Source organism: Heptranchias perlo, chromosome 6 (assembly GCF_035084215.1).
Source record: "Heptranchias perlo isolate sHepPer1 chromosome 6, sHepPer1.hap1, whole genome shotgun sequence".
In the NCBI taxonomy this organism is placed as follows: domain Eukaryota; kingdom Metazoa; phylum Chordata; class Chondrichthyes; order Hexanchiformes; family Hexanchidae; genus Heptranchias; species Heptranchias perlo.
Genome location: NC_090330.1, coordinates 52,241,869 through 52,260,404, shown reverse-complemented (window position 1 = coordinate 52,260,404; position 18,536 = coordinate 52,241,869). Strand labels below are relative to the sequence as shown.

General features: G+C 44.3%; 1 protein-coding gene across 6 annotated transcripts in view; it reads left to right on the top strand.

Annotated features, from left to right (window-relative positions):
- The first annotated feature begins 200 nt into the window (after nucleotides 1-200).
- The window catches only part of sytl2a (synaptotagmin-like 2a), a 156,596-nt gene continuing 138,260 nt past the window's right edge, over nucleotides 201-18,536 (top strand). Inside the window, exon 1 of one of the 6 annotated variants that reach the window (XM_067986277.1) lies at nucleotides 201-295. The gene's annotated coding sequence lies outside the window, so the exon portion shown is untranslated. Of the gene's footprint in view, nucleotides 382-18,536 lie in introns of all 6 variants that reach the window. The other 5 variants (XM_067986276.1, XM_067986275.1, XM_067986278.1 and 2 more) reach the window with 5 other exon arrangements.

Genomic DNA, 18,536 nt, shown 5'->3' with positions numbered 1-18,536 from the left:
AGAAAAACAATTGCAAGCCCACCATGTAATTTTCTTTCACAGTCTTGAAACTGTTTAGTTATCTGGGTTTATTTTGGGATCTGACATGAGAATCCACTTGTGATTCCATTTCTCTGTTTGCATACGACCGTGCCCAGTTTGGGTGAGTGTCATAGGAATGCAGTGTGTTAATTATCCTGTAGGGTGGAGACTGCAGCCTTGTCACCGCTTGCTTAGTGCATTAAGAATTTTTTGTTTAAAACATCCTCTTGATAAGCTCAATGCACGACTCTTGTTGCACGCCGGCTTTGAGGAGGTAAAACATTTGGCACGGGGACCAGTTTAAAAAGTTACTATCGTGTTGTTGGCGACTTGCAAGTTTTTTTGACGAGGTTTGTTTTGGTGAGTCGAAAAGTGGTAATGTTGATGGTTGGGTAGAAGAATGTTTACAGGAGGTTAGCACGCATGTATGGGTTTATGGATTAACAGCGACGAGAGCCACAAAATGTGAAAATTAAGTTTGGAACTCTGACTTACTATTTAATAATTAAAGGCACATCACATAGATATGTTGCCTATTTAATATCGAAACCTTCGGAGGCTAATATTCCCTGTTTATACAGGAAGCAAAGATAACCTACACCAAAATGAAGTTGACACTTCGTGCCTTTACGGATAATTGCCCTTTCTAAAGGCACGACGTGTCAACTTTATTTGCAGGTACTTCTTCCTAAACTGCACGTTGGCTGTGCGTGGTGAGATTATTAGTTGTGAAACTAACAAAATTTGTAGATATTTTATTTGTAAATTAAAGCGAAACCGTTTCATCTCTAATTTTACTTTATTGTTACAGCTTCTCCTGATATGAGTCAGTTTTAACCAGGCAATGCCATTTAACCATTCTTGCCTGTTTCAAAATATTCACTTAACTTTTTTTAAAAATAGGTAAATTGGATCAGCAGGTATGTGTTGGCTTGGTTCATTGGTAACACTTTTGCCGAAGAGGCAGAACGTTTTGGTTTCAAGAACTACATCAGGACTTGAGCACATTAAGGCAAACATTTCAGTGCAGTACTGAGGAAGTGTTGGATTATTGTCGGTGCCCTTTTTCAGATGAGGTTTTAAATTGAGGCCCTGTCTGCCTGTTAAGGTGGGCATTAAATATTTAATATTTCATCTTTCTCTTCACTTCTATGTTTGGTGCCTTGTTTATATATTGGAGTGAAGAAGCAGAGAAATTTAGATATCTGTAAACTAATAATGAGATAACCTACAGTGAAATAGATATACTTGTGTACAATAAAGCACTGTTGGCGTTCCTAATCTTAAATCATACTATCGTCATATTGGAGAGCTTTCAGACAAAAATCCATGTCTAGGAATGTCATGACTGTGGCAGAAGGTTTTAAGCTGCTGTAAAAATGGTGTCACATGATTTGTTTTCCTTTTTTCCTTTTAAGTGTCTCGTAAGGCACATTAGCATGTCTTTCAAATAATGTATATGCACGCTGAAAAGACAGCTTTTTTTCCTTAAATATGCCAGGCACATCTTGGGAAAGAATGAGAGCATCTAAACATCTGGAAGACCTTCATACAACTGGGTGTTGTGTGGAGCTGTGTAGCTTGTCTGCTTTATTTTTTGGGAGATTCTGCTGCTAGCCAAGTTTTGGCCACTAATAGTAATGCTCTTTGCTAACTTCTACTGAACTGTGCAAAAATATTGTTCTTCAGTTATGTAAATGTCTACTGGATTTATGTGGCAAAGTAGTCTTGTCTTAGCATTTGTTTGATTGATTTGTAATCTTTAATTCCACACCTACTATAGATCTGTTTGTTTCATGTTGCAGTCAAAGTCTTAGGTAATGCAGAAATTAGAATATTTATGTTTGGGTAGTAGCCTTATTTTTATTCATTAACCTTTTTATATACTGAAACATAGTCTGTTGTTCATTAACCTTTTTATAGGTTAGAGCTGGGGTTGGAGGGGGGGTGGGGTAGAAAGTAGCAAAGGGAGAAATATAGTAATGATCTGTGCCAGTGCGAATCATGGCAAATGTAAGTGTATAACAAAAGCTTGCATTAAAGTTTGATTTTAAAAAAAAAAATCTGTACAGATTAAAATAATAGATATCCTGGCGAGTATGCACATGTTTTATAGTGCGAAGATCATGTTGGGATAAATATGGCCTGGGCATTACTGAAATCAATATGGCAGTGTAAAGTTAGCTTTCCTCCCTGGCAGAACTAACTTGGCAGTTTTTAAAATTGAGAAACCTGGGTGAAGGGTGAAGGACCATAGTGTAGATACCATCAGCAAAGTTGAAAAGAGTATAATAGATCAATAAATGTAATGTAGGTGTTAAGTTTGGGTTTTAAAATTATGTAGATTGTGAAATAGTCTGCTTTGAATTAAAACATTGTTTATACTGAGACTGCTGGCAGGTTTCTGTCTGGCTTCCCAATCACTTGTATTGTTGATGTGATGACTAACTGACATCCTATACGTTTACAGTACACTGACTCAGTCTTACATGCTGGGGTGAAAACTAAATTTGCAACTGGCTATGAATTATGCAAAACTAGTTGAGGCTGATTTAAGATTGCCAAATCCCAGTTCTAGTAGAAACAAGCCAAGTAGGTTTCGAAACATAGTCCAAAGGCTTTAAACAAGCAGCAAATTCTCGAGAATATTTTTGCAAGATCGTTTGGATTATACAGAATAGATTGACAAATTATATTTGAATCCTTAAGGACTGTTTGCAGGATTAAATCATAGAATGTTGTTTTTAATACTATATGTAAAAAGGCTTTTATGGATGTAATGACCTCAGTTTACATCCTGAAAAGACATTTTCAAATTTGCTTAAGTGATGCTGTTTTTCCCTCCTGTGCCAAACACTTCAATTCATCATTGAATTATAAACTAGTTCATAATTCAATCATAAACTATTGATTATTAGAGCAAGAAACATAAGGTTTGTATCTTCTCAATACCAGAATCATGGTCTTCTTGCCAAACTGGAATAAGTCATAGAGTTATACAGCACGGATAGAGGCCCTTCGGCCCATCGTGTCCGCGCCGGCCATCAGCCCTGTCTACTCTAATCCCATATTCCAGCATTTGGTCCGTAGCCTTGTATGCTATGGCATTTCAAGTGCTCATCCAAATGCTTCTTGAATGTTGTGAGGGTTCCTGCCTCCACAACCCTTTCAGGCAGTGAGTTCCAGACTCCAACCACCCTCTGGGTGAAAAAGTTCTTTCTCAAATCCCCTCTAAACCTCCCGCCTTTTACCTTGAATCTATGTCCCCTTGTTATAGAACCCTCAACAAAGGGAAAAAGCTCCTTAGTATCCATCCTATCTGTGCCCCTCATAATTTTGTACACTTCAATCATGTCCCCCCTCAGCCTCCTCTGCTCCAAGGAAAACAAACCCAATCTTCCCAGTCTCTCTTCATAGCTGAAGCGCTCCAGCCCTGGTAACATCCTGGTGAATCTCCTCTGCACCCTCTCCAAAGCGATCACATCCTTCCTGTAGTGTGGCGACCAGAACTGCACACAGTACTCCAGCTGTGGCCTAACCAGTGTTTTATACAGCTCCATCATAACCTCCTTGCTCTTATATTCAATGCCTCGGCTAATAAAGGCAAGTATCCCATATGCCTTCTTTACCACCTTATCTACCTGTTCCGCCGCCTTCAGGGATCTGTGAACTTGCACACCAAGATCCCTCTGACCCTCTGTCTTGCCTAGGGTCCTCCCATTCATTGTGTATTCCCTTGCCTTGTTAGTCCCTCCAAAGTGCATCACCTCGCACTTTTCCGGGTTAAATTCCATTTGCCACTGTTCCGCCCATCTGACCAACCCATCTATATCGTCCTGCAGACTGAGGCTATCCTCCTCGCTATTTACCACCCTACCAATCTTTGTATCATCAGCGAACTTACTGATCATACCTTTTACATTCATATCCAAGTCATTAATGTAGACCACAAACAGCAAGGGACCCAGCACCGATCCCTGTGGTACCCCACTGGCCACAGGCTTCCAGTCACAAAAACAACCTTCGACCATCACCCTCTGCCTTCTGCCACTAAGCCAGTTTTGTATCCAAAGTGCCAAGGCATCCTGGATTCCATGGGCTCGTACCTTCTTAACCAGTCTCCTGTGGGGGACTTTATCGAAGGCCTTACTGAAATCCATGTATACCACATCCACTGCGTTACCCTCATCCACACGCCTAGTCACCCCCTCAAAAAATTCAATCAAATTAGTCAGACATGATCTTCCCTTGACAAAGCCATGTTGACTATCCCTGATTAATCCTTGCTTCTCCAAGTGGAGACTAATTTTGTCCTTCAGAATTTTTTCCAATAATTTTCCTACCACTGATGTTAGGCTCACTGGCCTGTAGTTCCCCGGTTTTTCCCTACTCCCCTTCTTGAATAATGGTATTACATTAGCGGTTCTCCAGTCCTCTGGCACATCCCCTGTGGCCAGAGAGGTTCTGAATATATGTGTCAGAGCCCCCGCAATCTCCTCCTTTGCCTCACACAGTAGCCTGGGATACATTTTGTCCGGGCCTGGGGATTTATCCATTTTTAGGCCTGCTAAAACCGCCAATACCTCCTCCCGCTGGATGTTAATATGTTCGAGTATATCACAGTCCCCCTGCCGTATTTCTATGTCTACGTCGTCCTTCTCCATAGTGAAAACAGATGCAAAAAATTCATTTAGAACCCCTCCTACATCTGCCGGCTCCACACACACATTGCCATTTTTGTCCCTAATGGGCCCTATTTTTTCCCTAGTCATCCTCTTACCCTTAATATACTTATAAAACATCTTAGGATTTTCCTTTATTTTGCTCGCCAGTGTTATTTCATGGCCCCTCCTTGATCTCCTAATTTCTTTTTTAAGTATCCCCCTGCACTTTTTGTACTCCTCTAGGGCTTCCTCCGTCTTTAGCCTTTTGTATCTGCCAAAAGCCCTCCTTTTTTTCCGAATCCATTCTCGTATATCCCCTGACATCCAAGGTTCCCTGGAGTTCTTGGAACCACCCTTGACCTTTACGGGAACATGTTGCCATTGTATGGTCTCAATCTCCCTTCTGAAGGACTCCCATTGCTCCGATGTGGATTTTCCTACAAGCAGCTGATCCCAGTCCATTTTGGCCAGATCCTGCCTTATCCTATTAAAATCGGCCTTCCCCCAATTTAGAACCTTTATTTCCGGCCCCTCCCTGTCCTTTTCCATGACCACCTTAAATCTCACCGAATTATGGTCACTGTCACCAAAGTGCTCACCTACTAGCACTTCTTCCACTTGGCCGGCCACATTCCCTAGAATTAGGTCCAGTACCGCCCCCTCTCTTGTAGGACTTTCTACATGCTGGCTCAAAAAGCTCTCCTGGATGCACGTTAAGAATTTTGTACCCTCTAAGCCTTTTACACTGAGTATCCCAGTTAATATTGGGGAAGTTGAAATCCCCCACTATTATTACCCTATTATTTGCACAATTTTCTGAGATTTGCCTACATATCTGTTCCTCTATCTCCCCCTGACTGTTTGGGGGCCTATAGTACACTCCCATCAAAGTGCTTGCCCCCTTTTTGTTTTTAAGCTCCACCCATATGGCCTCATTAGAGGAACCTGCTAATATATCATCCCTCCTTATGGCAGTAATTGATTCTTTAATTAATATTGCGACCCCCCCTCCTCTTATACCTCCCCCTCTGTCTCGCCTGAAGATTCTGTACCCCGGAATATTGAGCTGCCAGTCTTGCCCCTCCCTCAACCATGTCTCTGTGACAGCAACAATATCATACTCCCATGTGTTTATCAACACCTTCAGTTCATCCACCTTATTCGCAAGACTCCTTGCATTAAAATAGATGCCATCCAGCCTTGCCCTCACATATTTGCCCTGTCTTCCAAGCTGACTTTTTTTCTCTATATTTGGCTGCACATCACCCCCTATTGTAGCTCCACTCTGTATCCCATCCCCCTGCCAAGTTAGTTTAAACCCCCCCCAACAGTGCTAGCAAACCTCCCCGCAAGGATATTTGTCCCGCTCTGGTTCAGGTGCAACCCGTCCGACTTGTACAAGTCCCACCTTCCCCAGAAGCAGGCCCAGTGATCCAGGAAACTGAAACCCTCCCTCCTGCACCAACTCTTTAGCCACGCATTCATCTGTTCTATCCTCCTATTTCTATACTCACTAGCCCGTGGCACTGGGAGTAATCCAGAGATTACAACCTTTGAGGTCCTGCTCTTTAATCTGCTACCTAGCTCCCTAAATTCTTGATGCAGGACCTCATCTCCCTTCCTACCTATGTCGTTGGTCCCAATGTGGACCACGACCTCTGCCTGCTCCCCCTCCCCCTTGAGAATGCCCTGTAGCCGCTCAGTGACATCCATGACCCTGGCACCAGGGAGGCAACAAACCATCCTGGAGTCACGTTTACGGCCACAGAAACGCCTGTCTGTTCCCCTTACGATAGAATCCCCTACCACTATAGCTCTTCCACTCTTTTTCCTCCCAGCCTGTGCAGCAGAGCTACCCCTGGTGCCAGGAAGTTGGCTGCTGCTGCCTTCCCCTGATAAGTCATCCCCCTCAACAATATCCAAAGCGGTATATTTGTTTGAGAGGGGGACGGCCACAGGGGACCCCTGCACTGCCTGCCTGCTCTTCTTACTCTGCCTGGTGGTCACCCAATTACTTCCTGCCTGTACAACCTTTACCTGCGGTGTGACCATCTAACTAAACGTGCTATCCACGACGTTCTCAGCATCGCGAATGCTCCTTAATGAATCCATCCGCAGCTCCAGTGCCGCAATGCGGTTTGTCAGTAGCTGCAGCTGGATGCATTTCCCGCACACATGGTCGTCAGGGACACCGGAAGGGTCCCTGATTTCCCACATGGAGCAGGAAGAGCATAACACGGGGCTGGGCTGTCCTGACATGACTTACCCTTTAACTAATTAATTCAAATTAAATGAATCCCACCAATTTCACTTCAATTAAAAAGGTATACTCAAGGGCCCTTGCTGAACAGCAGTCCCCCACTACACAACAGAGACCAGAGAATCCACAAACTCTAACCTTAGACAAATTCAGCAGGAAAATACTCACCAGCCAATCACTTACCTCTTCCTTGGTGACGTCCCACTTGGATTACTTTTTGCTTCTTATTTATCTTAGGTCCAGGAGTTAAGTCCCTGTGATGTCGCACAGTAGTTGTTTCTTGGTGCAGGTCTGCTGCTGCTTTTATTCCACAATCTCAGTCTTCTACTCTCAGGTCCACTACCGCTCTGCAGGAAAAGTTTGGAAAAGCAAGGCAAAGCAGCACCTCCTTCCCCCACTTCACCAAACTCCCACACTTACCGAACTCTCAGCACACTCAGCTGGGAAAATGAGGGGGAAAAATCTTATTGGTGCAGTAAAGGGTACTGCCTTGAGGATAGGTATATTGTTGGAGTTCAGTGAGTTTCCTCTACATCCACCTACTCATGGGATATCTTTGATTTGGGAATGTTTGCTGGTGATACTATGCAGCAAAAGTGGAGGTGTGTTCCATTCCTCAGCACTGGCTCAAATGTTCACTGAGAATCCACATTGTATGTAGATGGTACTCTGATTGTATTTTTGTGGGTTGGACTGGTCTTGCTAGTTTTTTGAACATGCCAACAGATGTAACATACAAATCTGTGTGGAAAATTTGGGTCGGAGGGGTGGCAGAAATAGAATCTAGTTGCAGATCTCAAAGCTTTTGGTGTTTCAAAGGATAAATGGAATTGTTACTTAGTACTCTCTGCAACATGTGTGTAATGACAAATGTCCAATAATCTCCAAACTTATTTTCATAAGAACATAATGTAGTGTCCCCCATGTACATAGATCATTAAAATGTCATGGACAAGTACAGAATATAATCAAAAAGGCTATTGGAATGCTGACCTTTATCGCTAGAGGACTAGAATACCACAGGGTAGAAGTTATGCTACAGCTATACAAAGCCCTGCTTAGACCACATTTGGAGTACTGTGTTCACTTCTGGGCACTGCACCTTAGGAAGGATATATTGGCCTTGGAGGGAGTACAGCATAGATTTACTAGAATGATACCTGGACTCCGAGTTAAATTATGAGGAGAGATTACACAATCTAGGATTGTATTCCCTGGAATTTAGAAGATTAAGTGGTGATTTGATTGAAGTTTTCAAGATATTAAGGGGAACTGATAGGGTAGATAACTGGTTGGGGAGTCTAGGACCAGGGGACATAATCTAAAAATTAGAGCCAGAACTTTCAGGAGTGAAGCTAGGAAACGCTTCTACACGCAAAGGGTGGTAGAAGTTTGGAACTCTCTTCCACAAACAGCAGTTGATGCGAGCTCAATTGTTAATTTTAAATCTGAGATTGATAGATTTTTGTTAACCAAAGGTATTAAGGGATCTGGGCCTAAGGCGGGTATATGGAGTTAGGTCACAGATCAGCCATGATCTCGTTGAATGGCGGAACAGGCTCAAGGGGCTAAATGGCCTACTTCTGTTCCTACGTTCCCATCTTATATTTTGCTATTTTTAACAAAATAATTAACAAACAAAAGAAAATATACATCATAGTGTGTATGTTTTTAAATATTTCAGGCAATAATCAAGTTAAGTGTTTTACACATTTTAAATCTGAGTGATTTGACAAAAGTGAATATTCAGTCTAATAGCTTAAGTTGATGCATGGAAATAACGGAGCTTGCTTGCCTTCTACAAGGTAGCCATGATGTGGAGATGCCGGTGATGGACTGGGGTTGACAATTGTAAACAATTTTACAACACCAAGTTATAGTCCAACAAATTTGTTGGACTATAACTTGGTGTTGTAAAATTGTTTACAATTCTACAAGGTAGGTAGAGGAGCTGCAGGGTCCGAAGGCAGCTGTTGGACCTATGAAAATGTAGCTCTCTGAGGCCATTAGGATCTTTTATAATAAACACATTTTTCCAGTCTGGTTGTCTGTGGAAAGGAGAGAAAACAAGCCCAGAAGTTGCTGTTTGTAACTGTTGAAACACAGATGTTGGTAGGTGAACAGATAAGTTGATTCTCTTTCCTAGCCAAGGACAGTGGCATGTATGGTGGAGGAGGAACTATGTCAACAGAACAGTTGTGGAGTTGTACCAGTGAAAATGTTAAATTGTAAATGTAACAACTTTACAGCTGTTGATAATGTTTAAGATTTTAGTGTGAACTAGCATTTGTTTTCGTGTAATACTACTTCAATCCTGAAGGTATACCTTTAGCAAAGGAATGACTGCTAATAAAGAATGAGTGAGGAAATAGTTAAGAGGAAAGGCAGGAATTCTGTGGTTTCCTTAAATCTTATGGGTTGTGAAAGCTTTCCTGTCTAGATTTACTATCCCTTTTTTGTAATATTGTACTAAAGTTCCTTTGTGTATTTATTAGTGCAAAATACTTCCAATTGAGGTTAATGTAATTCTGGTCAGATTTCAGGAACGCACTGAAGTTGAGAACTTTTCCAATGGATTTCTGCATGATGTAGTATTTTGATACATGTTCTGGTGAAAGATGGCATAGCTTTTGTAAACTGATCTTTAGGACAAAGCCTCCAGTCCTACAGGTCACCTGAGAAATAAGCAAATGAATATTATTTATTTGTAACCAATTCTTATAAAGGGACAGTGGTGAAACTTGCCAGTTTTTCAAAATAAAGCAAAAACTACCAGGAGAGGAGGGAACACCTGATTCTTGTTTGAGTGGGTAGCCTGACAATGTAGGGGATGGAGTGCAGAGGGGGAGAGGAAGAGTGTATCTGTGTAGACTGGCTGTTTACAGAGGGGTGCAGTTTAAGTTGAGATTTGGACTGCATAGCTTGAATTTTACTTCATGCAGAGGGACAACAAGAGTGCTAGTCTGTAATATTTACTAGATTTGGGGTAAATCACTGTGTCTGTGCTTCACTGAAATATCTTGTTTCGTAAACTGATAGTTTTAATTATGTCAAGTAAGCCGTTATTTGCAATTAGAGCAGTGCAGAAATAAATATGTTATAACATTGACTGCTGTTCCTGTTATTTTATTTTACTGAAGATAATGTCAGTCTACTGAGGCTTAGCGGGTAATCACATGAGGTGGGTACTAGTCCACATGGACCAGGAAAGTCTGAGTTTCATTCCTGTTCGTTCATTGCTGATTTAGATTGGTGAGGAAGAAATGTGCTACAGTTGGCCACAATGTCCTGAGTAAGTGAAGAGAGAAATCAGCCAGGGTTGCTGCTCCTAACAACCATCCGATGACTTCTGCAAGAAATGCATGTGTTGGTGTCAGTTGAAGACAGGATTAGGTTCAGTTGTGATGCTCCTCACAGTCAAAAAGTGGGCAACATGCTCCTGCGTGAAGATTGGCCACTTGATTGAGGTTCCAGAGGATTGCTGGTGAGATAATATGGTGAAGAACGATTTTAAGCTCTTGAGAAAATAACGGCTTTATTTACTGGTTACCAGTAGTCGTCTTTCCTAGTACATACTCAGATATGGCACTGCCACATAGGACGTGATCACATTTAGTTTACACACAGCTTTAGTTTATGAAAGTAAAGATGGCCATCTGGCCTGATTTGATACTCGTACAGAGGCGCGTTGCACCCTACATGAATCTGAGAAAGGTTGTCTTTGCATACTCAAAAGGAAATATCTTGGCTGCTTTTTAAGGTACCTTTAAGTGTGTAACACTAAATTTTTTAAAATTCAATCATGGGATGTGGAGATTGCTGGTAGGGCCAGCATTTATTGCCCATCTCTAATTGCCCTTGAGAAGGTGGCGGTGAGCAGCCTTCTTGAACTGCTGCAGTCTGTGTGGTGAAGGTTCTCCCACAGTGCTGTTAGGTAGGGAGTTCCAGAATTTTGACCCAGTGATGATGAAGGAACGGCGATATATTTCCAAGTCAAGATGGTGTGTGACTTGGAGGGGAACGTGCAGGTGGTGTTGTTCCCATGTGCCTGCTGCCCTTGTCCTTCCAGGTGGTAGAGGTTGCGGGTTTGGGAGGTGCTGTCGAAGAAGCCTTGGTGAGTTGCTGCAGTGCATTTTGTAGCTCATGAGGATATTGTCAAACTGGTTTTGAAACTGGCAGATTGTTGTTTATTTGCATACATTTTTCATTGTCCCAAACTGCTTCCTTTTTATCACACGCTTATTTTTGTACAATTCAATGGATGGGGGTTGTGTGTGTTGGGGTGGGGTGGGGGGGGGGGCGGCGGCGTGGAAAGAAAATTGTCCATCAGATGCAAATGTTAAATGGATAAGGTTGTGGTGTTTTTTTTTGTGACTAGTGTCACTTAAGTTACAAGATGTATCTGGTAGTCACATCTTACAATTTGGTAACTGTGAGGAGATGACGAGGTGCTAGCTTTCCATGTATAAAATGTACGTATGGACTGTTCTGCCAGTGGCCAGTGGCCAGTGGTCAGTAGATAGCTTTTAATTTCAATATCAGTAAAATAAATATGTATAAAACTGCCATAAAATTAGTATTTGGTACTTGTCATCAAGGATTTTGACAGGAGTGTGCATTGTATGCAAATGCATATATTTGAATATAAATTTCAGCAGCTTTGTCTGGCACTGTTGCTGAGCTGCTTAGATGTTTGATGTTGTAAGTGTAATATTCAACACTTTTACTTTTCCTCCCCTTGGCACAAAAGTGCCTTTCCTTTTTTATTAGTAAGAGAGCATATTTTGGAGATAGGATTAGCTAGCTTATGCAGTACAGAAAATTGGCTAGAATTTTCTGTCCCTCACCCAGTAATTCATTCATTTTTTCTGGCATGAAAGAATGGGCTGGTATTCAGCTCCCATCCTTTTGCTAATGCTGTACCAGCCACTAGGAGTTGCACACGTGCAGCCAGGGTTAACTGCCTATCTGATTTTCTTTTCTTTCTCCTCATTTCCAATGAGGAAGTTCCTGGCTTACACTCATCAACTTTCTATGGCCACACAGGTGACATCAAGAGCTTGTGTATGAAGGTGCAGAGAGCAGACCTGTCTTCTCCGTTTCATGATTCTGTTTATTTTTTTTAATTCTTGGAATGTTGGTAACACTGGCTAGTGTTGGGTAGGAAATTCCAGGATGTTTATCCAGAATTTGGAGGTGATGGTGTTCTCATGACATTGCTGCTCTTGGCCTTTTTCACAGTTGAAGTCGTATGGAGGAGGTGCTGTTGAAGTAACCTTGATAAGTTGCTGCAGTGCGTCCTATAGATTATACATACTGCAGCCACTGTGCGCTGGAGATGGAGGGGGATGGATATTGAGTCCAGTGGCAGGAACACCATTCAAGCGAATCGCTCTATCCTGGGTGGTGTTGAGCTTCTTGAGCATTGTTCTGGCTTCACCCATCCAGGCAAGTGGCAATTATTCCATCACACTCCTGACTTGAGTCTTATAGATGGTGTAAAGGCTTTGAGAGGTCAGGAGGTGAACCACTGGTCATATATTACTCATTCTTTGCCAAGGTGTTGATATGGCTACTCCAGTTAAGCTTCTGTGGCCATGCTTTCAGCCGTCTAAGCCCCTGCTCTGGAATTCCCTCCCTAAACCCCTCTGCCTCTCCACTTCCATCTTCTCCTTTAAGACCCTCCTTAAAACCTACTTTGCCCAAGCTTTTGGTCACCTCATCATCTAATATATCCTATGGATCGGCATCTATTTTTGTCTGAATATGCCTCTGTGAAGTGTCTTGGGATGTTTTTCTATGTTAAAGGTGCTGTATAAATGCAGGTCGTTGTTTTACTAAAGAAGGGAAGATAAGGAGGTTTTGCCTGAGTGAGTGGCTGGGGAGAGGGAATGGAGCTGATGGCAAGAGAGCAAAGTTTATGGTAGAGATTCATAGTAGTTTTGATATTCCTGCTGTTCAGCTGGACGAGATTGTAACCCATCCTGAGATAAAACATCCCAAGACACTTCACAGAGGCATATTCAGACAAAAATAGATGCCGATCCATAGGATATATTAGATGAGGTGACCAAAAGCTTGGGCAAAGTAGGTTTTAAGGAGGGTCTTAAAGGAGAAGATGGAAGTGGAGAGGCAGAGGGGTTTAGGGAGGGAATTCCAGGGCAGGGGCTTAGACGGCTGAAAGCATGGCCACAGAAGCTTAACTGGAGTAGCCATATCAACACCTTGGCAAAGAATGAGTAATATATGACCAGTGGTTCACCTGACCTCTCAAAGCCTTTACACCATCTATAAGACTTGACAGCATGGGGTCAAGAGAGATGCTGGAGAAGTAGAGTTAACATCAGCATACATGTGGAAGCTAAAGATGATGTCACTGAGGTGATGGTCCAGGGTTGTGTAGAGGTAAGCCATTTATGGAGATACATTGGCCACATTCAGATAAGTAGGAGTGGAACCTTGTAGTCCCATAGAGCTGTCCTGCTGAGGAGCATTGTGCAATCAACTGTATCAAAAGTCGAGGAGGGTAAGGAGGATAATGTATCGTGGTCATGGTTACAAAGGATGTAATTTGTGGCTTTAGCCAGGATTGTCTCAATGCTATGATCAAGATAGATGTTGGGCTGGAGGGATTCAAATAGGGAGTTTAGAATAAGATGGGCCATTGGGTTGGCTGATGACATATTGAGGACCTTGGAGTGGATAAAAAGTTTAGAGATGGGTTGGCAGTTATTAAAAACAGGTGGATCAAGGATGAGTTTTTTTGAATAGAAGCAGTTTGAAAGTGAGCAGAACAGTGCCTGAGAAAAGTGAACCATTAATGTCAGCTAACATGGAGGCAAGGAGGAAAAGCTGAGCAAGAAGGGAGTCCAAGATAGCAGGAGGTAGGTTTCATGGAAGAAATGAACAGGGAGAAACTGCAAAATAACAGTGGATCAGGGCTGATAAGAGAGGGACTCTAAGGGGAGGACAGGAGCAGATGGTGGAGAGAAAATGGCAGAGGAAGGGGAAGAAGCGGTAGAGACAACTGCACGAATGGTCTCCATCCTAGAGATAAAGAAATCCATGAGCTTTTCACACTTTATATCAAAGGTGTGGTGGAGGGGATGGCGGGAAAGGGATTTGAAGAGGCGGCTAGTCATGGAGATGAGGAGCCAAGGATTGTCCTTGCCTTCCAGGATGATTCTGGATTAGTAGGAAGTTTGGCCTTGGAGGAATAGGCACAGTAATGCTCGACATGCCAAATCTGGTGCTGAATGACGAGACCAGTTATGTGCTGGAGTTTCCTTTGATGACACAAAGATGGGGATTGAGCTGTGGAATGGCAGGGGTGGGAGAAGGTGAATTATTTTCAGGGAATGAGAGCATCAAAGGCACATGTGAAGACGGAGTTAAACAGGTCACGGGCAGTTGAGATATCAAGGTGGGTGGAGGTCAATGAAGAGGGAGTTGGGAGTTTGAGAATTAATTATTGAGGGTGTTATGGGAGTTTTTTTTCCATAGGTGGATGATGAGCGTTGTACATAGAGAGCATAGGTGGAAAGGGAGATGCGGAAGTGTTAAGAGATGCTCTTGTTGGCGACAGAAATTTGGAGAACAGCGAGACTGCGAGAGATAACAAGATCTAGGAGATGGGTGTGAGTGGGAATTTTATTTAGAGAGTGAAATTGAGAGGAAATAGGAGGGTAGAGAAGTTGGAGGAGAGCTCAACTCGTCATAAAATGTGTGAGTGCATTGACACCATCCTCCTGACCAGATCATGGCACAGTAACCCACTGAAGGGTAGTTCCATGTGTTGGAGGTGCGGAGCTTCTACTTGCCTCTCTACGACCTAATCAAGGTAGGCACAGAACTGTGAATATAGGAACACATGGTCACATGACTGACTTTCAGTTAACATCCATATTCTAAGCCTTGGAACTTCTTCACTAGTTGCACAAGAAAAAAAGAACTTTCATTTATGTCATGTTTTTCATGTCCTCGGGATGCCCCAAAGCGCTTCGCAGCAGATGAATTACTCTTGAAGTATACTCATTATTCTGTAGGCATGACAAATAACTGCCTTCCACACAGTGAAAGAACCTATGCCAGCCAACTTGGTGTTCTAGATGCTCAAAGCCTCAAAGACTCCAGACCCACAGCAATGTGGTTGATTCTTAATTGCCCACTGAAATGGCCCAGCAAGCCACTCAGTTGCACAATCTCGCTACAAAAAGTCATCATAAGAATAAAACCGGCTGGACCACCTGGCATCGGACCACTAGGCACCAGACACGACAAAGGCAAACCAAACCCCGTCGACCCTGAAAAGTCCTCCTCACTAACATCTGGGGACTTGTGACAAAATTGGGAGAGCTGTTCCACAGACCAGTCAAGCAACAGTCTGATCTAGCCAGACTCACAGAATCATACCTTTCAGCCAACATCCCAGACTCTTCCATCACCATCCCTGGGTATGTCCTCTCCCACCGGCAGGACAGACCGACCAGAGGTGGCGGTACAGTGATATACAGTCAGGAGGGAGTGGCCCTGGGAGTCCTCAACATTGACTCCCGGACCCCATGAAATCTCATGGCATCAGTTCAAACATGGGCAAGGAAACCTCCTGCTGATTTTTTTTTTTTTTTTTATTCGTTCACGGGATGTGGGCGTCGCTGGCAAGGCCGGCATTTATTGCCCATCCCTAATTGCCCTCGAGAAGGTGGTGGTGAGCCGCATTCTTGAACCGCTGCAGTCCGTGTGGTGACGGTTCTCCCACAGTGCTGTTAGGAAGGGAGTTCCAGGATTTTGACCCAGCGACTATGAAGGAACGACGATATATTTCCAAGTCGGGATGGTGTGTGACTTGGAGGGGAACGTGCAGGTGGTGTTGTTCCCATGCGCCTGCTGCCCTTGTCCTTCTAGGTGGTAGAGGTCGCGGGTTTGTGAGGTGCTGTCGAAGAAGCCTTGGCGAGTTGCTGCAGTGCATCCTGTGGATGGTACACACTGCAGCCACAGTGCGCCGGTGGTGAAGGGAGTGAATGTTTAGGGTGGTGGATGGGGTGCCAATCAAGCGGGCTGCTTTATCTTGGATGGTGTCGAGCTTCTTGAGTGTTGTTGGAGCTGCACTCATCCAGGCAAGTGGAGAGTATTCCATCACACTCCTGACTTGTGCCTTGTAGATGGTGGAAAGGCTTTGGGGAGTCAGGAGGTGAGTCACTCGCCGCAGAATACCCAGCCTCTGACCTGCTCTTGTAGCCACGGTATTTATATGGCTGGTCCAGTTAAGTTTCTGGTCAATGGTGACCCCCAGGATGTTGATGGTGGGGGATTCGGCGATGGTAATGCCGTTGAATGTCAAGGGGAGGTGGTTAGACTCTCTCTTGTTGGAGATAGTCATTGCCTGGCACTTATCTGGCGCGAATGTTACTTGCCACTTATGAGCCCAAGCCTGGATGTTGTCCAGGTCTTGCTGTATGCCGGCTCGGACTGCTTCATTATCTGAGGGGTTGCGAATGGAACTGAACACTGTGCAGTCATCAGCGAACATCCCCATTTCTGACCTTATGATGGAGGGAAGGTCATTGATGAAGCAGCTGAAGATGGTTGTGCCTAGGACACAGCCCTGAGGAACTCCTGCAGCAATGCCCTGGGGCTGAGATGATTGGCCTCCAACAACCACTACCATCTTCCTTTGTGCTAGGTATGACTCCAGCCACTGGAGAGTTTTCCCCCTGATTCCCATTGACTTCAATTTTACTAGGGCTCCTTGGTGCCACACTCGGTCAAATGCTGCCTTGATGTCAAGGGCAGTCACTCTCACCTCACCTCTGGAATTCAGCTCTTTTGTCCATGTTTGGACCAATGCTGTAATGAGGTCTGGAGCCGAGTGGTCCTGGCGGAACCCAAACTGAGCATCGGTGAGCACGTTATTGGTGAGTAAGTGCCGCTTGATAGCACTGTCGACGACACCTTCCATCACTTTGCTGATGATTGAGAGTAGACTGATGGGGCGGTAATTGGCCGGATTGGATTTGTCCTGCTTTTTGTGGACAGGACATACCTGGGCAATTTTCCACATTGTCGGGTGGATGCCAGTGTTGTAGCTGTACTGGAACAGCTAGGCTAGAGGCGCAGCTAGTTCTGGAGCACAAGTCTTCAGCACTACAGCTGGGATGTTGTCGGGGCCCATAGCCTTTGCTGTATCCAGTGCACTCAGCCGTTTCTTGATATCACGTGGAGTGATTCGAATTGGCCGAAGACTGGCTTCCGTGATGGTGGGGATATCGGGAGGAGGCTGAGATGGATTATCCACTCGGCACTTCTGGCTGAAGATGGTTGCAAACGCTTCAGCCTTGTCTTTTGCACTCACGTGCTGGACTCCGCCATCATTGAGAATGGGGATGTTTGCAGAGCCTCCTCCTCCCGTTAGTTGTTTAATTGTCCACCACCATTCACGACTGGATGTGGCAGGACTGCAGAGCTTTGATCTGATCCGTTGGTTGTGGAATCGCTTAGCTCTGTCGATAGCATGTTGCTTCCGCTGTTTAGCATGCATGTCGTCCTGAGTTGCAGCTTCACCAGGTTGGCACCTCATTTTTAGGTACGCCTGGTGCTGCTCCTGGCATGCTCTTCTACACTCCTCATTACCACCTACCGCCCTCCCTCAGCTGATGAATCAGTCCTCCTCCATTTTGAGCACCACTTGGAGGAAGTACTGAGGGTAGCAAGGGCAAAGAATGTACTCTCTGGGTGGGGGACTTCAATGTCCATCACCAAGAATGGCTCGGTAGCACCACTACTGACCGAGCTGGCCGAGCCCTGAAGGACATAGCTGCCAGACTGGGCCTGCGGCAGGTGAACCAACACAAGGGAGAAACCTACTTGACCTCGTCCTCACCAATCTACCTGTCGCAGATGCATCTGTCCATGACCGTATTGGTAGGAGTGACCACTGCACAGTCCTGTGGAGATGAAATCCAGTCTTCGCACTGAGGACACCATCCAACGTGTTGTGTGGCAATACCACCGTGCTAAATGGGATAGAAACATAGAAAATAGGAGCAAGAGTAAGCCATTCGGCGCTTCGGGCCTGCTCTACCATTCAAAATGATCATGGCTGATCCTCTAACTCAGTGTCCTGTTCCCATTTTTTCCCCATATCCCTTGATCCCTTCAGCATTAAGAAATATATCTATCCCCTTCTTGAATACATCTAATGACCTGGCCTCCACTGCCTTCTGTTGTAGAGAATTCCACAGGGTCACCACCCTCTGAGTGAAGAAATTTCTCCTCATCTCGGTTTTAAATGGCATACCCTGTATCCTGAGACTGTGACCCCTGGTCCTGGAATCCCCAGCCATCGGGAATATCCTCCCTGCATCTAGTCTGTCTGGTCCTGTTAGAATTTTATGTTTCGATGAGATAGATTCAGAACAGATCTAGCAGCTCAAAACTGGGCTTCCATGAGGCGCTGTGGGCCATCAGCAGCAGAATTGTATTACAGCACGACCTGTAACCTCATAACCTGGCATATTCCTCACTCCAGCATTACCAACAAGCCAGGGGATCAATCCTGGTTCAATGAGGAGTGCAGAAGAACATACCAGGAG